A 26,772-nucleotide genomic window follows, 5' to 3' on the forward strand; every position below is an offset into this window, starting at 1 on the left:
AATTTATGCAAATAAATAGAACTCCTCCAGAACACTGTATTTCATATACAGTGAGTAATCGTTGGGAAACTCTTTTGATGTCAGTTAGGAAAAGTTTTCCCTCATGTTACTTTTGCTTTATAATCTTTCCTATTGAGTTCATAGAATTAAATTCAATCACAACAATAGCCATTATTTATATAGCACTTGGAGGTTTGTCAGACATTCTACAAATATAAAACTATTTTGTCCTCACGGCAACCCTAGGAGGTCTGTGCTATAATTTCTCCCCTTTCCCCCCCACTTTTCAGATGAGGAAATTGAGGTATTATGCGAGCTGCTTAACCTCTAGGTAGACATAGCTAGTAAGTGTCTAAGGCTGGATTTGCACCCAGGTCTTCCTCAATCCATATGAGGCACTCTATCCATTGTGACACCAGCTGCATTTATGGAATCCTACTTTTGCCAGGTGATATCTTCTTGATACTCAATTATCTCTGTGAAAAGGCTCTTAGGCAAGAGACATCTATTTTATTAAGAAATGAGTGTGGTGGTATTTTCCTTCTTCAAAGGAATGAGTGCATACTGCTAATTGAGCTAATAAAGAAACTAATCAGAGAAAAATTGGGTTCCCTGCTATTGGCAGAAAGCACTTAGTTTGCTTGTGAGAGAATGGCTGGTGCTTTTTCGAGTTGCATCGATGGTTCAGATTAGCCACTGGCACCTGCAATGAAAGAAAGACTGTTGCCAACAAGCATGAGAACAAAGATGTAGTACTTGGAGATGCCAAGCCACACTCAAGACTGAAGATTTTATAGCTGCCAACAGACTTGAGTGAATTCTGATCACCGTACAGGTTGAAATCCAGCAAGGTTCCCGTTACGGCAAATTAAGAAATCTAGAGTGGGCGACTTATGGGAATTTGCACAGCATATTCCAGTTGATTGGACTAGAACCAATGGCCATGGTTTATAGAATTCTAACTCCAAATAATGGGAATTGAAGTACATGTGACTCTTTTGGAAGATTCTTTGCACACATCAGAGCCTATTACTAGAATGCTATTTTCAGTCCTTTCCTTACTCAACAGCATTTCCCTATTTTCCTTTTGGGTCATTTAAAAAAAAATTCTTTTCTTTGCATGTGACTTCTTGAGTTGGCAGCCGTTTCTGCTTGTTGTTGGACTAATTTAGGTAGTGGTGGGTCACTCAGAGAATGGGGAAATGGGAAGGGAACACCAACTGGTTTTCCAACTGATCCCAAACCTCAGGCTTGGCTCTTAGCCTTGCACCAGACTGTGCTCCACTGATTTCTTGATGAAGTTAGTTCAAGCCAGGTCAGAGGCATTTGGGTGGAATTGTTTTGAACTGCATTTTGCTGAACGAAGAGTATTTCACCATGTTGTAGATGATCAACGCTCTAGGAGAGAAATCTTGGAGGGGCTGGATTTTCTTTTTTTCATCTTTTCATGGTGGTTTTGAATTAAGACAGGTTCTTCAACCTCCCTGTTTAAGGTAGAGTTTAGCACTACTTGCTGTTTTTATATCTGGAGCTCTGTCTCCCAAATGTACTTGTAGACATATGTGACATCAGTTAATTTTCTCCAGTTGTACAAGAAGTCTATGATTTTGCTTGCTTCTTGGGTTTGTGGTGAAGATTAAGGAATAAATTCCTGTTTGGAGCTCTATCCAAACGAATTAGAATGCTAATTAGAATTAGTTACTGTTTTTGTATCATTTCAAAGAACCATCAGCTTACTTCAGGCCTTATACCTGAAACTATGAGAATGATCTTCCTCATTTACGTTTAGAAACAGAATTTTGTAAATCATACGCTGTCTCTTTAATCTAAAGATTGAAGCAGCTAGTTTGTGCAGTGGCTAGAGTACTGGACGTAGATTCAGGAAGACCTGAGTTCAAATCCAGCCACAGATTCTTACTAGTTAGTTGTGTGATTCTGAGCACTTAACCTCTTTCTGCCTCAATTTCCTTGTCTGTAAAATGTGAATAATAACAACTATCTCCCAGGGTTTTTGTGAGTATCCAATGAGATCTTTGTAAATCATTTTGCAAACCATAAAAACACTATTTATATCCTAGCTGCTGTTGTTTTTATCTTATTGATCTCAGAATGGGGGGTGGGGGAGGTGCTAGGATGGACCTCTAAGGCTTATTAATAGTATGTGCTTTTGATGTGCATAGTTTTCTCTTTGAAAGAAACTCTTCATTTCTAGGCTTCCCTATATATAGTTAGAGACTATATCTATTTCTTCTGTTTTTGTTTTAAAAAACTTACCTTCCTTCTTAAAATCAATATTAAATTTTGGTTACAATGTAGAAGAGTTGTAAGGACTAGGCAACTGGGGTTAAATTAATTGCCCTGGGTCACATAACTAGGAAGTATATGAGGCTAGATTTGAACCCAGGACCTTCTGTCTCTAGGCCTGGCTCTCTATTCACTGAGCCACCTAGCTGCCCAGACTATGTCCATTTCTAAAACCAAGTAGAATTCTTCTAACATAACTTTTAAAGTAAAATCAGAAATAAATAGCCCTTCCTGCACTCTCTGGTGGTGTTCTCTGGGCCACTTTCCCCCTTGCTAGTAACTAATCCACTTTGGCTGCATAAATCGATAAGAAACAAGAGATGACATTAAGGGTCCAGATGTTCGTTTTCTACTGAGTTCAGACTCAGCCTTAAGGTTTAGTTTCTGTCCTCTTTTTCCAAGTGTGATGCTTTGCTTCTGTCAAGTAATGCAATTCCTTCATTGAGAATGATAGAATTAGGCCACATCATCTTGAGGTATTACTCTATTCAGATAAAGTACTATTAGTGGAGAAACGCTTTATAGAACTATTTCTATTCATTTGTTCTCTATTAATTAATTACATGTCAGATGACCACAAGGGAACCCAAATCTGGATTATTATAGACATTATACTAATTACTCTCTTGATTTTGCTTTTTTCTTCTCAAATTAATTGTCAAAAGCCTTTCCATATTTATCTGAATTTCTCATATTTGTCATTTCCTATTGAACAACAGTGTTCCATGGCATTCGTATACCAAGCCAGGACATGAGCATCCCTTGTGTTCCTAGATTGCAAGTGCTGCCATGAATATTTTGGGATATGTGGATTTTGTTTCTTTTGGTCTTCCTAGGGAGTATATGCCAGTAATGGGATCAGTGGACCAAAGCATTTGTATGCGTTAGTCAATGTTTTTGCATTATTTAAAATTAAAATATTTGGCTACTTCACATTTTTATCAGTAAATAGTATCTCAGCATTAACTCTTTATCCTGCCTCCTAAGTGTGTGTGTTTTTAAAAATCTGTATCCAGACTAGGAAACTATCCAAAAGCTAAGGCTTATTTAGAATCCTTTCTTTTTTAATTAAGCACGTATTTTCTCTATTCCCCACCTCCTTGGAAACCCTACTTTTAATATATACACAAAACACATTCTCACGTTGGCCATGTTCAAAAATATATGTCTCATTCTATATTTGAGTCAGTCACCTTTCTACCAGGAGAAGGGGAATAATCTTCGTCTAATGGTGGGTCATTGATTGACCGGAGTTTTAAAATGTCTCATAGTTGTTGTTTTTATTAGGCTGTTTTTGTATATATTGTTTTGGTTTTATTAATTGTTTATCTTCTTTATTTCTTTTCATATCAATTAATACATATTTTCTAGGTCTTTCTCTATAATGTACTAAAACCTTTAGTTTTAAAACTTTAAAACCTTTTTTAAAAAATGAGATTTTATTTTTTTCAAGTACATGTAGAAACAATTTTTGGCAACTGTTTTCTGACATTGTGATTCAAATTCTCTCCTTCCTTTCCTTCCTCTCTTTTCCAAGGCAGTCAATATTCTGATATAGTTATATCAGTGCTTTCATGCCGTATATGTTTCCATATTCCCCATGTTGTGGCTGTAGGCACATCAAACATACAATAAAAGACTCATGAAGGAAATAAAGTGAAAGATGGTGTGCTTTGGTGCGCATTGTTTATTGATCAGATTAATTTTAAAACCAAGATGCACAGTGATCTAGTGCATAACAGACAGCCTTGGAGCCAAGAAGACCTACGTTTAAGCTTATTTTTGAGACAATACTGGCTAGGGGACCTTTGGGCAAGTGAAAGGGCCAGGAGAACTTTCAGATTCAAGTTGATGGATGATCTACATTGGTGGAGAGAGATTACACGCCAGGAGGCTTTAACCACTGCCCCCACCTCCAACCCCCATTAAAAATTAACATCATCCAAAAATTATCATTTGGAATTTTATCTTTTCTAATATGGTTTGAAATGGATACATAAAGCTAGCTATACTTCTAGAACAAATAGTTTTTCAGGAATGAGATAATTTTGGCCCAAACTGCAAGAAGTTCTTATGCCAGATGTTTTCTTCATTTTCTCATCATTGACTCTAGTTTGATGACTCTAGTTATTTTCTTTTTAGGAGATGGGACTCTCACTGAATATCATTGTGGAGTTAATGCTTATTTTGCTGGTGGGTAGAGTATTATTTATTTTTGCCTCAATCTCTTAGGCTTCCTATGGATACTTTGAAGTGGAAAGTGTCCCACTGTTTACCTTGATACAATGGATTTTTGTTAGGAACCCATTGAGATGTCTCTTCAGTGGGACTATAATAGGTTAACATAGCTTAATCAAGACTTAGGGAAACAACAGCCACTTCGAGAGATAAATGAAGACATTTTAAAAAGTTTTAGAATAGATAATTAAGGGGCACAGTAGAAAAAGCCCTAAACTTACAGTCAGGAAGGCTTGAATTCAAATGCAGCTTTCATTTTCCAGCTGTGTAACACTTTACTACTTAGCTTCAGTTTCTTTATCTGTAAAATGGGGATAATAATAGTATCCATCTCACAGAGTCATTTCAAGAATGAGATATTTTTAAAGAACTTTGAAACCTCCAAGTCTTATGAATATTAACTCTTAAGATGAATAATTATTAGCTTCCCATACCCATTATTTTGACTTGATAATTCCCTATCCATTCTTTCACACATTTTTCCTCTTCTTTTGTTCTGTAGGCAGTTTGTTGTTGTTGTTGTTGTAGTTTTGTTTTCTTGGCTAGGTTTCATTTGTCACTTTATCACAGGGGAATTAAAAATGACCTGGGATAGGTTACTATCAGAATTGCAGACATCTAATAGAGCATTATAACTGAAAGGGATCTTAGTCCTTATAGCTCATATTTATATAGTGCAAAGTATTTTACACCTATTGTCTTATTTATTCCTCTTTGTCCTGTGAAGTATTTATTATATTATATATTTATATATAATAAATTATATTATTATATTATATTATATATATTATATATATATGTCCTGTGAAGCTAATATTATCCTCACTTTACAGATGAGGAAACTGAGGCCAATAGGTTCAGTGACTTGTGGAAAGGGAAGAATATTTATGAAGAACTTGCTGTGTGCCAGGCACACAGTAGGAACATTATCTTATTTCATCCCCAAAATAACCCAGGGAGGTAGTATGGAAGAGGCATGAAGAAAGAGAGGATTTGCAGGACAAGCCAGGCATGCAGACCAAGGTGAAGGATCTGATCTGTCAATCAAGGGGAAGATTCCAAACAGAATGTTCCCAGAGAGGCAGTTGGAGCTGGCCAGGGGAGAGGAACTGCTTCTCTGTCTCTGGGGGTTTTCTGACCAAATGGGGAGAGACTGGCTTTTCCTGACTTAGGCAGAGAGAGAGACCTTTGTGGCTTTTGACAGAGTCTGGACTCGAGTTACTCAAGCAGAGATTATCTGACTAAAGAAAAAGAAGAAAAGAAGAAAGATACTTGTCCTCCAAACTCTCTGATTGTCCCTGAGTCACAGCTGTGGCTGTACTGACATTTCCCACACCCTCCTAATTCTCCTTGTAGACTAGGGACACCCCATCCTACTCACCTTCAATTTTCATCCTGTCCTATCTTTTCCAATAAACCTCCTTACCTGAGAATGAGAACAAGAGTATCATCTCTAAATCTCATAGTTCACCTTTGAATTATATAGAAAGGTGACTGACTAAGACCGAGGGAGGGGAAAGGGTGCCAGGAAGGCATCAGGTGGAAGACTGGGAGGTGAAGGGTGAAGGGTGGAGGGTAGGAAATAGTTTGATTTATTAGCCATTAATAGGGATCAATAGGCAGCCCAGAGCAACCTCTCTAGCAGCATCTCAGCATCTCTCTATATCTCTTCATCTATCTCTCAGAAGTACTTCTATCTTCATAACAAATAGGCATTCCTGAGGTTCCCCTAGTACCTCTCTAGTCAGCCAAAGTATATCCATTTACCACAACCAGTAATAGTCACATGGATCATCTCTTTATTATAATAGGTGTGATTATTATCCCCATTTTACAGTTGAAGCTACACCAGAGGTTAAATGACCACAACAGGGAAGCACAGCTAATAAGCATCTGAGGCTGGTTTTAAACTCACGTCTTCCTGAATCCAGGTTCAGTGATCAAGTCTCCAAGGCAAGATTTGAACCCAAGTGGCACAGTGTATAGAGGACTGGGCCTCAAGTCAAGAAGATTCCTCTTCCTGATTTCACATCTGACATCAGCTATTTATTAGCTGTGTGACCCTGGACAAGTCACTTAACACGATTGCCTAGCCCATATCACTCTTCTGTCCTGGAATTGATACTTAGCATCCATTCTAAGGCAGAAGATAAAGTTTTAAAAAACATTAATTCTAGTTGGCTGACTATTACTACTACTACTACTACCATCTTCACCACCACCATTACTACTACTAATACTGTTAGTACTGTTATTATTAGAAGTGCTAACTTAAAGGGAAGTCATTTACTTTAAAAAATGTAAAACTTAACAAATTACACTCTAAATGAAGTCAATTTTTTTTCAATGTGAATTCTCAAGAGGAGAGAGAGGAACCCATGATCATATTTTGTAAGTTTAAGCAATCTGCTTTTTGGATGGATGAAGAGAAAGCAGTGGTTGAAAGTCCTCTTTCTTTAGCCTACTCTGTGATATTCACCCAGTGGTACAGGGCTTGGTAATCTTTAATGGTCCCTCTCCTATAGTATATAAAATGGAAATATTTGATTCTCTTCCTCCTTCCATGCCTCCATTAACACACACACACACACACACACACACACACACACACACACAATCCCAAATTCAGGGCTAGGAGAGACAAACATATAACCTTGCCAGGGCTGTAATTCACTTGAGCCCTCCGGCTTGCGCACAGCTGCTCTGACATCTGTATTACAGACTTGTTAGATGAGTGCCAACTTCCCTTCCTTCCGTGTACATTTCCAGGGCCATTTTTATGCTGAAATCACTTGATATGCAGGTGGTTTCAGTTCAAGAAATGAAAATTCATTTTCAGTTTATTTTTTGCCTCTATACAAAAGATGCACATGTAGCTTGTTTGGGTTTTATATATAGCTGAATTGGAGAACAGCCCTTGCAGCGTGAGTGCTGAGGTTTGTTCTGGATTGTGTCAAGTCAGAAGTGAGTCTGGGATCTGGCTGCTTTCTGATTGTAGAATGCTGACCCTGCTCTTCTTCCTTCATGGATAAAAAACAATAATAACAAGAAGAAATAATACAGGACACCTGGTTTTGTCAAATGTACAGATGCATGCTTTTTTCTTTCTTTAAAAGATGGTAGTGGGGACAGCTAGGTGACTCAGTGGATTGAGAGCCAGGCCCAGAGATGGGAGATCTTGGGTTCAGATACTTCCTAGCTGTGTGACCCTGGGCAAGTCACTTAATCCCCATTGTCTAGCCCTTACCACTCTTCTGCCTGGAAACCAATATCTAGTATTGATTCTAAGATGGTAGGTAAGGGTTAAAAAAAAAAAGGATGGTAGACAGTTATTATAGCTAATGTTAGGAGACATAGTGGATTTTGATCTTCTAGTATCCCTGGTTTTTATCCCATTTTTAAAAAGAGGTAATTTGGAGGAAGCTAGGTGGATCAGTGGATAGAGAGACAGGTCTGGAGAAGACAGGTCAGGGTTTAAATTTGACCTCAGACACTTCCTACTTTTTTGACCCTAGGCAAGTCATTTAACCTGGATTGCCTAGCCCTGTGCTCTTTTGTCTTGGAACTGATACTCAGTGCTGATACTAAGATAAGAAGCTAAGGGTCAAAAAAAAAAAGAGGTTGTGAATGCATATCCCTTTAGCAGTTGATTGTGCAGTGTTTCATGTGCTGGGCTTGGAGTTAAGAAGAGCTGAGTTGAAATCTGGCCTTAGACACTAGATGTGTGACCATAGGAAAGTCACTTAACTTCCATCTGCCTCCATTTCTTCAACTTTAAAATGGAGATAATAATAGCCTATCTGCTAGGGTTGTTACAAGGATAAAATGAGATTCTTTTAAAAGATGTTTAGCACAATGAGTGCCTAGCATAAACAGTCAGTGTTTAATCAATGCTTATTCCCTGTAACCTGTTCTTTGTGTGTTGTAGAGCCCTTAAGCAGTCTGATGAAGACTATGAACTCCTCAGAATATTTTTCCCTCTAAAAGCGTAATTGAAGGAAATGCCAACTTTTAGTTAGAGATTGGTGAAAATATAGATTTTTTTCTGTCCAAGTTCATAGACTTTCTTTTGTTTCTAATTTAATATTTTATTATCCCAATTACATATCATAACTGGGGACCTCCTTAAAGCTGTATGTATATATATATATGGAGAGAGAGAGAGAGAGAGAGAGAGAGAGAGAGAGAGAGAGAGAGAGAGAGAAGAGAGAGATGCATTTGGGCTTCAGGTTAAGACCTCTTGCTCTAAAGGTATCCCCAAGGCTCTAAGGGAGTCTCAGTTTAAGAGGTCTTTGTTAGTTCTGATCATTGGGATCATAAAAGGTGGCTAGGGAGGATCAACAGCTGTTGCAGAGCAGAGTTTGTGATGGGGCAAGTCCAGGGACAGATGGATTCTCTGCTATTTGGGACCTGTCCAGCTCACAGCTTTGAAAATGATGGCCAAAAACTTGAATTGGCTTTGAGACAACATTGGTAGCCAGAGCAGGAAGCAGAGTCCCGGGGATGATGTCTTTTGGGCAGCTGCTACTTCTCAGTTGGTAGGTTGGCACATCACACATTAGCTTTCCCATGGCTTGCTGCAGAAATCCCACTTAGTCCATTAACCAAAGGAGATTTAGTAGAAAATGGTAAAACATTTAAATTTGCATATTGCCCCGATCTGTATGATTCAGTGATATGAATAGCCCCCCCACCCCACCCCCGCATTCTTTTAACCACAGATATGTCAGAACTGGGCACAGAATTGTGGGGGAAGAGATAGAGTGTAGTCACATTTGGGAAACTAAACACAGAAGTCCATGCTTTTAATAGTAGTATTTTACCCATGGCCTTGTGGCTCAAAGGTGTAGAATGTGAGAATCTTCAGAGAACCCAAATTAGAAGTATTCAAATGGACAATGGAAAACTCTATGATGTGCATTGATGATACTATGCATGAAATGTGTCAACAAATGTATTTATGATTGATGAGGCAGCTTTAACATTCAAACTAAGAGCTGGCTTTGAAGGCAGGAGAGCTTGGATTCAAATTCCACTTCTGACAGATATTGATTTGCTTTGTGAGCCTCTTCAAGCTACTGAGAATGTGCCAATCTGTTCTGTTAGAGCAGTGGTTCTCAACCTTTCTAATGCCGTGACCCCGCAGTACAGTTCCTCATGTTGCAGTGACCCCAAACCAAAAAATTATTTTGGTGGCTACTTCAAAACTGTAATTTTGCTACAGTTATGATTCGGAATGTAAATACCTGATATGCATTATGTATTCTCATTGCTACAAATTGAGAGGTTGAGAACCTCTGTGTTAGAGGGAACTTCCTAGACCATTGAAATCACAGGACCACTTCCTTTCTCATGAATGGAAAAGATGCAGTTTGTCACCAGGAGAGGAGAAAAAGTAGATGAACAGCCCTTTTGCTACCTTGGTTTCAAAATCTTGAATTACGTTATTGGGGAAATGTAGATGAGAATTGTACAGAACAAGGATTCTATTCTAAATCAGAGGAGAGTATCCAAATATCATGCTATGGTTCTATTGAAGGAAGTAGTCCCACACAAGAGAACTATAGAGAAGCAAAACTGAGGCAAAGAAAATTTTAGGAGGAGACAAATTTTTGTAGAAAAGAAGTGAGGGGGCAGCTAGGGGCTCAGTAGATGAAGAGCCTGGTCTAGAGACAGAAGATCCTGGGTTCAAATTTGTCCTTGAACACTTCTTGCTGTGTGACCCTGGGCTTAACAACCCCTACTGCCTAGCCCTTACCACTCTTCTTCCTTGGAATCAATACACAGGATTGATTCTTAGATGAAAAGTAATGGTTTAAAAAAAGAAAGAAAGAAAATGGAGGCAAAGTGAAGACTAATCTTCTGAAGTCTGCTGTTGCCCCTGAATACTTCTGAGATTTACTTCTTTCTTGATTGTAGCATGCAGGACTGTCCCTCTAGAGTGCCTTTACAGTCCCTTTGTTCAGAAGTGCTCCTGCAAGGTGGGATAGTCTTGTTTACTTTCCTCCTCTGAGGTTTTGAAGGAGGACACGTGATATTTTGTAGCATCTAGACTCCAGAGCCTTTGGAGCTTTCCACAGAGAAGACTGGTTGCTACTTCAGAAGCCATAAGGTCAACATAGATTTAGAACAAAAAAATTTGGGGATCACCAAGTTCCCCTTTTTATAGATGAGGAAACTGAGGCAGAGAGCAGTTAGGTAACTTGCTTAGTGTCACACAGCTAGTATGTTTTGGATACAGGTTGCAAACCCATGCCTTCTTGACTCCTAAGTCCAATATTCCACTAGAATAGGTTTTCTATAAAAATCTCACTTAGTTCCATTAACTAAAGTAGATTTAGTAGAAAATTATAGGGTCTTAAAAGGCATCAATAAAACATTTAAATTTGCATGTTGCCCTGATTATGTCAATTCAATTAGATGGTCAGCCCCTTACATTATTTTAGCAAAACATAATTTTTGGAATAGTAGTGCAGGTATATCAAATGAACTGGACAGGACAGGCTGCATCTGTAAGATGTTCAAATGGAAACAAGAATTTATACTGGAAACCAAGTCATTGAATCCCTAGATAAAGACTAATTTTTAAAATATCCAGAGAATTGCTATTAATTGTCCAAGATCATACAAGTAGTATGTGTTAGAGTTGGAATTCCAATCTCATCTTCTTTATCTCCCTCACAAGAAAATTCATAATATCAGTCTCTAAGCATTAATCTTGGGCTTGGTATGTTTCCTTGATAATAGCTAATAGCTAGTATTTATATGGCACTTTAAAGTTTGTAAAACACTTTAAAAATAGTGTCTCATTTGACCCTCCAACAGTTTTGAGAGGTAGGTACTATTATTGCCTATATTTTTACAAATGAGTCAACTGAGACTGAGAGAAAGATAAGTAAGTGATTTGCCTAGTCTCATACAGTGTTTGAGATTGGATTTGAACTTCAGTATTCCTTGACTTCAAGGCTATCTCTATTCAATTTAAATTAAGTACTTATTGAAACTATGATAAAAGAAGGCGATATGCTAGTTAGTGACAGCTTTATAGTTAATTAGCTGTCTTGGGCTTCTTTCTTATAGAGATTTTTATTTGGCCACCTTTTATCTTTGAAGAAAGCCTGTTGGATGAATCCTTTTGTGGTAAGCTCATGGGAGGATATGATCAAGAGGCAGCTAGGTGGCTCAGTAGGCCTGATAATGGGAAAGTCCTGGGTTCAAATCTGGTATCAGGCACTTCCTTAGCTGTATGACCCTGGGCAAATTACTTAATTAAATTAATTAATTGCCTAGCTCTTGCCACTCTTCTGCCTTAAAATCAATATTGGCTCACAGATGGAAGGTAAGTTGTTTTTTTGTTTTTTAAATGAGTTACATAGTCATGGATGGGTTGGGAAGGAAACTTTCAAACCAGTGGGACCACGTGCTTATTAGTGTATCACCTGATGCTTGAGACAAGCTATCAGTCACTAGACAATTTTAAAATTCTTGGGAGAACTTTGTTTACAAATGAGGATTTGAAAGCTAGTAGAATTACTTGCAATTGGTTACTGGGTTTGGCATCTCTTGATGTATCATTGGTTTCTGTAAGTTATTTACTGAAATTAATGCTTTGTATAAATACAGAGAAGTGTCTCCCTCTTGGAATCTACTTGGCTGGATGACCATCTGAACCCCTCATTGGAAAAAATGGTTATTTGGGGACTCTAGGTTTGTGTAGACTTAGTATTATGACTGGTTTCAGCATTCTCAGGAGAGGAAGAGGGAGGAAAGGAGAGAAGAAAAGGGAGAGGAAAGGCAGGAGAGACAGAGACAGAGAGACTGAGAGGAAGAAAATGTTGCACTAAAAATGGCCACCTGACTTCAAATGCAGTTGAGCCCTGGGAAGAAGCTTACCATGGTATTTCTGATTTGAAGCCTCTGATGGAATATTTTCCATCTTCAAACACATTGTGGAGGCTCCATAACCTGAAAAGCCATTTTATTGACCCTCTTCTCACCATGGAATATATAAGTAGTAGGAATCACCCCCCCCCCCCATCCAATATCCTTGGAAGAGGAAAATAAAAGTTAAAGCTATTATTTGTGCTGGTTTACATCTAAAAAGTGCTAAAAAATAAAAACTAAGTTTAATTTAGAAGAGAAAAATGTGAAAGCTTCCAGTAAACTCAATGTTAAATTGATACTCATTTTCAACCTGCCTTTGTGGATGGATCAGAGTTCTATTGTAACTGTTTTCTCTAATACATGGAGAAAATAAGCAATATGTACTACTTTTATGAGTGCTCTGGTTTATTGCCATATTGTCCCTTGTTCTCAAAACATGATGTTTCTTAGCAAAAGGAAAAAGGTCAAAAAATGTTGACTGTAGAATAGTGACTGGGTTTTCATTTTTCAGTAAGAATCAAAATGAAGAAAAGAACTATTTAGTTCTTTTGCATTGAAAAAAACCAAAACCCAACTGAAAATCCTTTTCCTGAGGCAGCTAGGTGGCTCAGTGGATACAGAACCAGGCCTAGAGAAGGAAGGTCCTGGGTTCAAATGTGACCCCAGATACTTCTCACTATGTGACTCTGGGCAAGTCACTTAACCCCCATTGCCTATCCCGTACCACTGGAACTAATACTTGTTTCAGTTCTAAGAAGGCAAGGGTTTAAAAAAAAGAAAAAGAAAGAAAATCTTTGTCTCATGGGTTGGAAATACACTAAATATAGCGACCTTGTTCTCCTGTCTGCTGCCCTAGATTAAAAAAAAAAAGTCAAATGGAACTTATTGAGCTTTCCCTCAAAATTATAGGATAGCTCTGACAGTCAACAACTTTTCCCATGTAGTTTCAAGAGCATTTTAGCAAACTTTTTGAACTTTTAATTTAATTTTGGAACTGGTGGTAAATATGTGGGCTTGACTAATTCTCATGCATATCTGAAAACAAGTTAAGTGGGTAGGGATGAATGAGAATGCTAGCTGTAGTTCTTATCAATGCACCATGGGATGCAGAAAAAATAAAAGACTCAAGCTCCCAATGGTATTACTTGCCATAAAAACGCCAGAGTAGGGCACATAAAAAAGTAATCATTATGTGCCTGGTTATGTACCCTCATCTGTGGGTACAGGTGGAAATTATGATTGTGGCACTGGCTTGCCTGAGACTGCTTCTTTTAAAAACAATGTCCTTGATGGATTTATAGCTGTTACTGTCAGTGCTTTTGTCATATTTGTGCTTTTGGATTGTAAGTACATTTCACTTTAAGGAGCATGACAAGAAGGGAAAGATTGGCATAAACAGAGCATTTCAATAAAATGTGCCTCATTGTTCTTGCAAATCCTATTGGCTTTAGATGTTCACCATTCTTCGAATTCACTCGCCGTTTAATGTCAGCTGTTGGGAGTACTGGACAGTATGTGGCTTATCATCCTTCCTTTTTGGAGCATTTAGAACTTTCCCGACCTTGGGAGGGCAGAGGAAGAGTGTTGTCATTGCTAGGTGAGATCATGAAGGTAGCATTCTTGGAATGAAATGGGCAAAGGGAGAGCTGAGCACATCTCAGGGAGAAGGAGAAGGCTTAGGATTGGGTCATGCCAACAGGAGGTAATCCCAAAGAGGAGGTCCTGAAACTGTAAGGAGTTTCTCTCCATCCCCACAGACCACTGGAGAGTGCCTTCTTTTTAGGGCATCATCATTGTTAAATGGAGTCATGCACAAGGGAGACAGACTAGCATAGGAGGAGGAAAACCCATTTTTGTGGTTGAAAATGTGAGTGTCCTAATGACCAGGTGGCCAAGATCTCTCTCTCTCTCCACTCTCTGCTCCACTTACACTTCTCATTTACTTGAGATAGTACTTTTTAAGGAAATGCTTTCTTTTTTGTGGTATACTAACATGAACTTGACATTTCTTATGCAAATGGACTAGATCACTGATGGTGACTAGAATGCTGACTGGGTCTTGGGCATTTCCTGGTCCGAAGCTGGGCTAATGGCCATGAAAATGACATAATCCTGTTTTGTGTTAAATGCGTCTCAGTTGTGCCTAGTAAAATGAAGCTCATGGGATCATCCCACTCAGTACCTGACTTCTTTTTTTGGTCTAACTGTCTTCCATAACACTGGATTCTAAATTCTCCTTGACATTCCCAATCCTTTGCTTTTTACTTGGGACCACCTGTAGTTTGTACTTGTTTACTCTCAGTGACTAGTAGTTTGGCTTTTATAAAAGCTGGAGATTCCTAGATAACCAAGGAGCACAGTGGATGAGAAGTGGACTCAGAGTCAGGACATCCTGAATTTGAATCCAGCCTCAGACATTCTGTGATCCTGGGCAAGTCATTTAATGGCTGCTTGCCTCAGTTTCCTCATCTGTAAAATGGAGGTTAAAAACAGCACCTACCACTCAGTTGCTGTGAAGATAAAATGAGCTAATATTTTTAAAGCACTGGGTAAACTTTAGAGAACTGTACAAATGTTAGCTAGTATTAACCCAGGGTTAGAACATCTGCCCCAATTTGATTTGGTCTATGTGCACCATGATGGCAGCAAACACTTGGCAAGTTTGTGTCTCCTTCTTTTACTCCTTCCTTAATATTAATTTTCAGAGGGCAATTTGTTAACATCTTAAATGATTTTGTCCTTGGCCTAGGAGACAGGTTGTTTGAGAAAACCTTTAAGGGGAAGGGGATTTTTACTATGAACAATCTCATTTTTTTTGTTTTTAATTTTATTTTAAATATTTTCCCATAGTTACATGATTCATGTTGTCTTTCTCCCTTCTTCCCTCCTTCTTCCCAGAGCTGACAAGCAATTCCTCTGGGTTATGCATGTATTATCACTCAAAACCCATTTCCATATTATTCATTTTTGTAATAGAGGAATCTTTTAGAACCAAAACCCCAAGTGATAAATCATATGCTTTTCTTTTGCATTTCTACTCCCACAGTTCTTTCTCTAGATGTGGATAGCGTTCTTTCTCATAAATCCCTCAGAGGTGTCCTGCAAAAGTGATTAGCTTTACAAAAAAAATCTCACCTTTTGTCTTAGAATCAATATTAAATATTGGTTCCAAGGCTGAACAGTGGTAAGGGCTAGACAACTGGGGTTAAATGACTGACCCAGGGTCATACAGGCAGGAAATATCTAAAGCCTGATTTGAACTCAGTACCTTCTATCTCCAGGCCGTATTCTTTATCCACTGAGCCACCTAACGGCCCTTTATGCTCATTTTTTAAAAGGAACAATTGAGAAGTAGTTATTTGATTGGTCATCAGATTGAATACTTATGGATACCAGTCTTTTTATTTGTCATTCTGCATGTATCATTCCCACCCCAGCCCACATTTTGTTATAGTATTATTTCAAATTGTTAACCTGAGAAATAAAGACATCAAAATCTAAGATCAAGGCACTCTTGCTTTCTAGAGTTTTCAGCCTTGGCTGTCTCTGGCCCAAAGAATTTGTGGAGGGAGGAAGGTCTTAGGTTCCAGAACAGTTATTTTGGGAAACCTTATCAAAACCGTTTCACTCTGTGACCCATTTTCCATTACTGTAGGGATGCAGGGTGTTTATATAGTTTATTCCATTTACTTTTAATTTGTTGATGCTTTTTATTTTTACATGAAAGTCATTTCAAGACATTGTATTGCCCGCCCCTGCCTCTCTATCTTAAGCATTCCATTATAATCAAACATTTCAAAAATATTCTGGCTACAGCGATGACCCTTGATAGTCCTCCATCTCAAGCAAGAAAGGAGAGATGTATTTCTAATATGTGGCCAAGATTGGTCATTCACATAATTTACTTCTGGTGGCTATAGACCTGGATAGGCATTGCCTCTGAAAAGCTTTCCTGTTTCTCTTGCAGGCAAGTGGAATGTATTGTCCCAGTTATATCTCTGCCTTTCCTTCTGCATCTTCTCTGTCCTAAATGTCTCCTTCATCCTAAGAACCCCTGGTTAGCTCTTTCCTTTCTTTTGCCTTCCCAAGAGCAAATTACACAGGTAAAAGGAGTACTTTGGATTTGGAGTCCTACCAGTCAGTTCCATTTTCCTCTCGTGTCTCTGTTGGGAACACTGGTGAATAGAAATGACCTGAAGAATGTTTTAATGCCAGCAGTGTTATCTTGTAAAAACCTTTAAAAAATGATGATTTATTTTCATTGAATAAAAATGACCAGTTGGGTCCAATGGGAGACACTCTATAAATGTTTTTGGAATCAATGTTTTGGAATTTTCTAGTACTTAATTTCCTTAATTTTGAGACATTTATGCACTTAATGTCTTTTATTATTCCTTGATCAACTCTTATACTCACTAGCATTTAAAGTAGCAATGGCTGGTTAGTTCAATTTCCTTGTCTTACAGAGAAAGAAACTGAGGTCAGTGAGGCAAATAGCACAGTCAGGATTAGAATCCAGCTCTTCTGATGCCCCGAACAGTGCTTTTTCCCATGACACCATGCCCTTTCTCAGTCACTGCCAATAAGCATTAACTCAAAGCACAGAAAATTCTCAGTTGAGTTTAAATAGCCTTGAGGATTTTTCAGCATTCAGCTATTTTCTCTGGCAGTAAAAGGGGACTATAAATAATTCATCTCATTTTCTTCCATCTTTTGTAGTAACTTATTGTAGTTTAGTTATGTAAGTTTCTTAAAACATGCTGCCAGTCAGGGGAGGTTTTACGTCAGAATAGACAATGAAAAATAAGTTTCCCAACTGAAAAAGTGTTTAACTCCAAACCTTTTTTCTTGATGGTATTACTTGTAGTTGTTTGAGGGATAGAGAACATTTAGAAACAGACATTATGTTGTCTGTCTGCATTTTGGGTTGAAAATATTCACCCAGAAGTGAAGGGAATCTAGAAGGCTATTGACTTGCTTGAGGAATTTGAGAAACACAATTCAAGTTGTCAGTTTTGCTCTCTCTATTTTATATTGGTTTTTGTATTTTAACTTCCTTTGAAAAAGATGACTACTAATATTTAATACCGGAATTGACAAAAGAATCTATCATGGTGAGTTTTATAGGAATGAATGAATGGTAAGCATTTGTCATGTGTAAAGCATTAGAGATATAAACACAAAAGGGAGACAGTCCCTGCCTTCCAGGAGCTTAATTTTTTTTATTTTCAAATCCTTACCTTTCATCTTAGAATCAATACTGTATATATTAGTTCTAAGGCAGAAGAGCAATAAGGACCAGGCAATGGGGGTCAAATGACTTGCCCAGGGTCACTCAGATAGGAAGTGTCAGAGGCAATATTTGATCCCAATCTCTATGCCTGACTTTCAATCCACTTGAGCCACCTAGCTGCTTATATTCCCATGCCATAGGGAAATGATGCTCTCGGGAAGGGAGCCATGAACTGGACAGTCATGAAGATGGTCAGTGGAACTATAAGGCAGTCTGTTGAAATGGCCTCTCTAGAAGCAATCGGAGTGGGATTTGAGTTCTCAGAGCTAGTGAGAGAAAGTGGGTAGGTTAAATAGAGAACTGAGGAGTCAGGTGTAAGGGAACAGCTACTTCATGGCATGGCTCACTTTGGAACCAAGACAAAGTCCAGATTCTATGATGGAAGGCCAGAATTGAAGAATAGAAAAGACAAGAAAAGAACCACATACAGCTCTTCCTATTTGGAAGTTACTAGCCTTTAGATGTCTGGTGAGCAGGGACTGTATTTTGCTTTTGTATCCCTGGATTCAGCGTAGCATTTGACACATAGTGATTACTTAATCAGTGCTAGTTGACTGACATTAAAAATGGATCCTTTATGATTTGTACAAACTGATGCAGAACTAGGGAAAGAATCTACATAAGGACTCTGATTAATATAAGTGAAATTTATACTAAAAAAGCAGCTCAAGTCACATTAATTCTAGTGCTCATTCTTACTTATTACTTTCAGGCTTTGAAAACTGGTCATAAGACCCTTCAGAACTTGACTACTAAAGTCATCACATCTGACTCCTTCATTTTTTTAAAGCCTTACCTTCTCTCTTAGAATTGGCATTATTGTATGATCTGGGGTTTTGGTTTTAAAAGATTACTCTAGTACAAAAATGAATAATGTGGAAATAAGATTTGAGTGATAATTCCCATTAGGAGCCCTCAGAGCCCAGAGAGGCCACGCATCTCCCCCCTTAGAGAGTAGGGTCTTCTGAAAAAACAGAAACCTAGAGGCGAAGTCAAGATGGCAGCCTAGAAGGAGCATAGACCTGGCAACCTGGCCAGAGCTTTAGAGATCCTCCATATCTGCTCCAGCCGTCCAGGAAGTTTAAAACTCAGAGTAAACCCAGCCCAACTAAACTGAACTCAATCCCATCAAAAGTCTCCAGAACACAGGGAAGCCCAGGCTCCCCATCCATCCTCATTGACTGCTGGACTTTAAGCCAATCAAAAGCCTCCAGAGGACAGGAAAGCTCAAACCCCCAACAACCCTCCCCCAGAGATTACACCAAGAGATCCTCTGTTAAAACTCCAAGAGGGGAGACTGATAGAAGTCCCCCAAAAACAAAAAAACGAGAGGAACAAGAGCGCAGACAAATACGGGGAGGAAAGAAGGGGTGAATTTGAACAAACAACAGAAACGGAAGAAAGAAACTACAATAGACAGCTACTACTCACCAAATGGAACAGAGGGGGAGAGATCAGCAAACGATAATCCAGAAATCCCAGCAAATTGGATACAGGCTGTGGAAGAACTCAGAACACAACTAAGAGAGGCTGAAGACAATTGGGAAAAGAACTTAAAAATTAAGATAAGTCATCTGGAAACAGAGGCACTTGAACTAAAACAAGAAAATAGTGTCCTGAAAGCCAAAATCAACCAGCTGGAAAATGAGGCAAAGGAGATGAAAGATGAGACAAAGGAGATGAAAGACGAGATAAAGAGGATGAAAGATGATCTTCAAAGAAAATCAGACCAGAAGGAAAAAGACGACCAAAAAGCCACAAATGAAATCCAATCTTTAAGAACCAGAGTAAAACAACTAGAATCAAGTGACCTCACAAGGCAGCAGGACACTATAAAACAAAACAAAAAGAATGAAAAAATTGAGGAAAATGTGAAGCATCTCATTCACAAAACAGACGATTTAGAAAATCGTTCAAGAAGAGACAATTTAAGAATAATTGGACTACCAGAAGACCACGATAAAAGAAAAGCCTGGACATAATACTAGAGGAAATTATCCAGGAAAACTGTCCTGAGATCCTAGAACAAGAGGGGGAAATGGAGATTGAAAGAATCCACAGATCACCCCCCTATATTTAATCCCCAACTGACAACACCAAGAAAGGTTATAGCCAAATTCAAAAACAATCAGATGAAAGAACAGGTATTACAAGCTGCCAAGAAGAAGCCATTCAGATACCATGGAAACACGGTGAGGATAACACAGGATCTGTCTGCATCCACACTGAAGGACCGAAAGGCATGGAATACAATATTCCGGAAAGCAAGGGAACTAGGCCTACAGCCAAGAATAAAATACCCATCGAAACTGACTATATTCTTACAGGGGAAAGTATGGTCATTTAACACAACAGAAGAGTTCCAAGCATTCATAAATAAAAGACCAGACCTGAACAAGTCTAACCACAGAACTCAAGAGAACCATCAAAAGGTAATTAAAAAAGAGGGGAAAACCAACAACAACAACAACAACAACAACAACAAAAATTTTTTAAGAGACTCAATTAGTTAAAATGATATGAATCCCTATAAGAAAAGAGGTCATTGGCAACTCTTAAAAACTGTTGCTATAACCTAAGCAGCTAGAAGAACTATACTCAGAGGGAACAGTGACAAACTGTATAGGATGAAAGGACAAGACATAAATAGATATATAGATATATAGATATATGCATGCATATATATATACATGACTAAAGCTAAAAAAGAAAAGAGGTTATGACTAAAAGAAATGGGAAAAGAAACAAATGGGGGTAAATTTATATGTCACAAAGAAGCTCATGGCGGGAGGGGGGAGAACATTGATACACTGGAAGGGTAAAGAGGTTGGAGATAGGAAATACTCAACTCTTACATACTTTGAAACTGACCCAAAGAGGGAAGAACAATCCAATCCATTGGGGAAGAGAATAGATTTGCGCCCTATAGGGGAGTAGAAGGGTAAAAAACAGACTGGTGGGGAGGGAAGCAGTATGAGGGAGGGAGAGGGTGGGGGGGAAATTTTAAAAAAACTACAGGGGAAAATAAGGGAGGGAATAAGAAGGAACGGGGGTAGAAAGGGAAGTACAAGGGGGACTGATTTAAAGTAAATCACTGGACTAAAAGGTAGAGCTGAATAAGAAAGGTTAGAATTAGGGAAGGATATCAAAATGCCAGGGAGTCCACAAGTGACAGTCATAACGCTGAACGTGAATGGGATGAACTCACCCATAAAACGTAGACGAATAGAAGAATGGATTAGAATGCAAAACCCTACCATATGTTGTCTCCAAGAAACACACATGAGGCCGGTAGACACCCACAAGGTCTGAATTAAAGGATGGAGTAAGACCTTCTGGGCCTCAAGTGACAGAAAGAAGGCAGGAGTGGCAATCATGATATCTGATAAAGCCAAAGCAAAAATAGACCTGATCAAAAGGGTTAGGGAAGGTAATTATATTTTGTTAAAAGGGACTTTAGATGAGGAAATATCACTAATCAACATGTATGCACCAAATAATATAGCACCCAAATTTCTAATGGAGAAACTAGGAGAATTGAAGGAAGAAATAGACAGTAAAACCATATTAGTGGGAGACTTGAACCAACCATTATCAAATTTAGTTAAATCAAATAAAAAAATAAATAAGAAAGAGGTAAAAGAAGTGAATGAAATCTTAGAAAAATTAGAATTAATAGACATATAGAGAAAAATAAATAAGGATAAAAAGGAATACACCTTCTTCTCAGCACCACATGGCACATTCACAAAGATTGACCATACATTAGGTCACAGAAACATGGCACACAAATGCAGAAAAGCAGGAATAATAAATGCAGCCTTTTCAGACCACGAGGCAATGAAAATAACGATCAGTAATGGTATATGGAAAACCAAATCAAAAACTAATTGAAAACTAAACAATATGATACTCCAAAATCATTTAGTTAGAGAAGAAATTATAGAAACAATTAATAATTTCATTGAGGAAAATGACAAAGGCAAGACATCCTTTCAAACCTTTTGGGATGTAGCCAAAGAGGTAATCAGAGGTAAATTAATATCCCTGAGTGCATATATCAACAAACTAGGGAGAGCAGAGATCAATCAATTGGAAATGCAAATAAAAAAACTCAAAAGCGATCAAATTAAAACCCCCCAGCAGAAAACCAAACTAGAAATCCTAAAAATTAAGGGAGAAATTAATAAAATCGAAAGTGATAGAACTATTGATTTAATAAATAAGACAAGAAGCTGGTACTTTGAAAAAACAAACAAAATAGACAAAGTACTGGTCAATCTAATTAAAAAAAGGAAGGAAGAAAAGCAAATTAACAGCATCAAAGATGAAAAGGGGGACAGCACCTCTGATGAAGAGGAAATTAAGGCAATCATTAGGAATTACTTTGCCCAATTATATGGCAATAAATACACCAACTTAGGTGATATGGATGAATATATACAAAAATACAAACTGCCTAGACTAACAGAAGAAGAAATAGATTTCTTAAATAATCCCATATCAGAAAATGAAATCCAACAAGCCATCAAAGAACTTCTTAAGAAAAACTCCCCAGGGCCTGATGGATTCACCAGTGAATTCTATCAAACATTCAGAGAACAGTTAATCCCAATACTATACAAATTATTTGACATAATAAGCAAAGAGGGAGTTCTACCAAACTCCTTTTATGACACAAACATGGTACTGATTCCAAAACCGGGCAAGTCAAAAACAGAGAAAGAAAACTATAGACCAATCTCCCTAATGAATATAGATGCAAAAATCTTAAATAGGATACTAGCAAAAAGACTCCAGCAAGTGATCAGAAGGGTCATCCACCATGATCAAGTAGGATTTATACCAGGGATGCAGGGCTGGTTCAATATTAGGAAAACCATCCACATAATTGACCACATCAACAAGCAAACCAACAAGAACCACATGATTATCTCAATAGACGCAGAAAATAAAATACAACACCCATTCCTATTAAAAACACTAGAAAGCATAGGAATAGAAGGGTTGTTCCTAAAAATAATAAACAGTATATATCTAAAACCATCAGCTAATATCATCTGCAATGGGGATAAACTAGATGCATTCCCAATAAGATCAGGAGTAAAACAAGGATGCTCATTATCACCTCTATCATTTGACATTGTACTAGAAACACTAGCAGTAGCAATTAGAGAAGAAAAAGAAATTGAAGGCATCAAAATAGGCAAGGAGGAGACCAAGTTATCACTCTTTGCAGATGACATGGTGGTCTACTTAAAGAATCCTAGAGATTCAACCAAAAAGCTAATTGAAATAATCACCAACTTTAGCAAAGTTGCAGGATATAAAATAAACCCACACAAGTCATCAGCTTTTCTATATATCTCCAACACAGCTCAGTAGCAAAAACTAGAAAGAGAAATCCCATTCAAAATCACCTTAGACAAAATAAAATACCTAGGAATCTATCTCCCGAGACAAACACAGGAACTATATGAACACAACTACAAAACACTCTCCACACAACTAAAACTAGACTTGAGCAATTGGAAAAACATTAACTGCTCATGGATAGGATGAGCCAATATAATAAAAATGACCATCCTACCCAAACTTATTTATTTATTTAGTGCCATACCTATGGAACTCCCAAAAAATTTCTTTACTGATTTAGAAAAAACCATAACAAAGTTCATTTCGAATAACAAAAGTTCAAGGATATCCAGGGAAATAATGAAAAAAAAAACACAAATGAGGGGGGCCTTGCAGTCCCAGACCTCAAACTACATTACAAAACAGCAGTCATCAAAACAATTTGGTACTGGCTAAGAGACAGAAAGGAGGATCAGTGGAATAGACTGGGGGCAAGTGACCTCAGCAAGACAGTATACGATAAATCCAAAGATCCCAGGTTTTGGGACAAAAATCCACTATTCGATAAAAACTGCTGGGAAAATTGGAAGACAGTATGGGAGAGATTAGGAATTGATCAACACCTCACACCCTACACCAAGATAAATTCAAAATGGGTGAATGACTTAAACATAAGGAAGGAAACCATAAGTAAATTAGGTGAACACAGAATAGTATACATGCCAGATCTTTGGGAAAGGAAAGACTTTAAAACCAAGCAAGAGCTAGGAAAAAAAATCACAAAATGTAAAATCAATAATTTTGATCACATCAAATTAAAAAGGTTTTGTGCAAACAAAACCAATGCAACCAAAATTAGAAAGGAAGCAACAAATTGGGAAAAAATCTTCATAACAAAATCCCCTGACAAAGGTCTAATTACTCAAATTTATAAAGAGCTAAACCAATTGTACAAAAAATCAAGCCATTCTCCAATTGATGCATGGGCAAGGGACATGGATAGGCAGCCAAAGAAATCAAAACTATTAATAAGCACATGAAGAAGTGTTCTAAATCTCTTATAATCAGAGAGATGCAAATCAGAACAACTCTGAGGTATCACCTCACACCTAGCAGATTGGCTAACATGACAGCTATGGAAAGTAATGAATGCTGGAGGGGATGTGGCAAAGTAGGGACATTAATTCATTGCTGGTGGAGTTGTGAACTGATCCAACCATTCTGGAGGGCAATTTGGAACTATGCACAAAGGGCGATAAAAGAATGTCTACCCTTTGGTCCAGCCATAGCACTGCTGGGTTTGTACCCCAAAGAGATAATGTACAAAAAGACTTGTACAAAAATATTCATAGCTGCGCTCTTTGTGGTAGCCAAAAATTGGAAAACGAGGGAATGTCCATCAATTGGGGAATGGCTGAACAAATTGTGGTATATATTGGTGATGGAATATTATTGTGCAAAAAGGAATAATAAAGTGGAGGAATTCCATGGAGACTGGAACGACCTCCAGGAAGTGATGCAGAGCGAGAGGAGCAGAACCAGGAGAACATTGTACACAGAGACAAACACACTGTGGTATAATCAAACGTAATGGACTTCTCCATTAGTGGCGGTGTAATGTCCCTGAACAATCTGCAGGGATCTAGGAGAAGAAACACTGTCCATAAGCAGAGGACAAACTGTTGGAGTAGAAACACGGAGGAAAAGCAACTGCCTGACTACAGCGGTTGAGGGGACATGACAGCGGAAAGACTCTAAACGAACACTCTAGTGCAAATATTAATAAAATGGCAATGGGTTCAAATCAAGAACACATGTGATACCCAGTGGAATCACGCATCGGCTATGGGGGGTGGGGGGGAGGAAAAGAAAATGATCTTTGTCTTTAATGAATAATGCATGGAAATGATCAAATAAAATACTACAAAATTAAAAAAAAAAGATCTGAGTGATAATACATGTAGAACCCAGTGGAATTGCTTGTGAGCTCTGGGAGTAGGGAGGGAAGAAGGGAGAGACACAACATGAATCATGTAACCATGGAGAACTATTTAGAAAACTAAAAAACGAAATCTGAAATGTATTTGTAAAATAAAAGCTTAGATGAATAAATTAAAAAAAAAGAATTGATGCTATTGATTCTGAGGCAGAAGAGTGGTAAGGGCTAGGCAATCAGGATTGAGTGATTTACTAGGATCACACATCTAGAAGTATATGCAGTCAGATTAGAACCCTGAATCTCCCATCTCTAGGTCTGGCTCTCTATCCACTGAGTTACCTAATTGCTCCCACCAACTCTATAATTTTACAATTGAGGATACTAAGGCCCAAGGAAGTTAATTGATTTGTCAGAATCACACAAATAGTAAATGTCTGAAGTAGGATTTGAAACCAAGTCTTGTGTCACTCCTTTATTTTAAGATGAGGAAACTGAGACCCAAAGAGTTTAAATTATGTTTCCAAGTTTGACCATGTAATAAAAGTGGCTCAAGTGAGATTTGAACCCATGGTCTTTGACTCCAAATCCAATGCTTTTTCTGGACTGTCTTTTAATAGTTAGATATTCAGCTCTTAATTCTATAAATTATCCCACTAGATCAGCTTTGCCACTCTTGAGGTTGTGGACTTGCCTTTCCCCTCAAAAATAGTAAAAAAAAAAAGTCTGCCTCTCCCTCCTCCCCCTCCCTCTCCCCCCCCAACCAATTAGCAAAAATTTAAAAAAAATACAGAAAGTGGTTTTAGGTTTTTCCTTTGGGAAAAAGGAATTTGACTTAAAGAAATCAACCCACAAACATTTATTAATGCTTACTATGTGCCAAGCACTGGGAACACAAAGAAAAAAGACAAAATAATTTCTCTTTCCAAGGCATTAACATTCTATAGGAGGAAGGAATATGCAGAGATATAAAGAAACATAAAATATAGATGCAATAAGTACAAAATAATTCCATAAAGCCTGTCCTCTGGATATATGAGGGGAGCAGGGGATTGGAAGAGGTGATGGTGAGGCCAGACTGATTCAAAAAGTCAGTATTCCACAATTTTATTCATAGAACCTTCTAGACTATCCTGTTTCTGAAAAAGGATCCATTCTACAACATACCTAACATGTGGTCATCCAGTCTTCTTTGGAGAACTTCTAGTGGCCACTGTAGAAGTTATATAACATTTTGTCGATGAATTAGTTGGCAGCCCATTTTTTGGCACTTTATCCAAGCTGTCTCTTAGTATTTGGCACGTCCCATTTTTGATTGCACTGACTCAGTTTCTGCCTGAAGCTAGCTGTGAAAAGATGGATGAGAAGCTTTCTTTTAAACAACACGCTAACAATCTTGTCAAAAGACCTTTCTGAAACTGTTAAACTTGCTTTGTGTTTTGGAAAAAACATTGCAAGCAATTCTATGTCTATCTGGGCTTTGGGATTTGAGGTCTTAACTTTTCTCCAAGGGGGGAAAATCCTATAATGACTGGGTTTTCTTGACTTTTCTTGTTTTCAGAACAGAGTGTAGAAATGCCCATGTGATGTAACGAAAGGCCTTGTTACATCACAGGGTAGAAAAAAGTTTCAAGAGACCATTTGCTTGGTAGAATGGCCAAAAGATTCCCTCAGAAACCAGGAAATAGAACTTCCATTGTTGCATTCTTCACTTATTTTGCCATTTTTAGGTTTATGCTAAGACCTTCATATATCTTTCAGA

General features: G+C 38.0%; 1 protein-coding gene and 1 long non-coding RNA gene across 2 annotated transcripts in view; one reads left to right on the top strand and one right to left on the bottom strand.

Annotated features, from left to right (window-relative positions):
• The window catches only part of TSPAN5 (tetraspanin 5), a 216,541-nt gene that overhangs the window by 44,034 nt on the left and 145,735 nt on the right, over positions 1-26,772 (top strand). The gene's annotated exons all lie outside the window — the stretch shown is intronic.
• LOC103103649 (uncharacterized) overlaps positions 1-26,772 on the bottom strand; it is a 48,630-nt gene that overhangs the window by 19,284 nt on the left and 2,574 nt on the right. The window contains exon 2 of the long non-coding RNA XR_468472.2: positions 26,178-26,356. This is a non-coding gene — a long non-coding RNA (uncharacterized LOC103103649). The remainder of the gene's footprint in view (positions 1-26,177; positions 26,357-26,772) is intronic.

The sequence above is a fragment of the Monodelphis domestica genome, chromosome 6 (assembly GCF_027887165.1).
Source record: "Monodelphis domestica isolate mMonDom1 chromosome 6, mMonDom1.pri, whole genome shotgun sequence".
NCBI lineage: Eukaryota > Metazoa > Chordata > Mammalia > Didelphimorphia > Didelphidae > Monodelphis > Monodelphis domestica.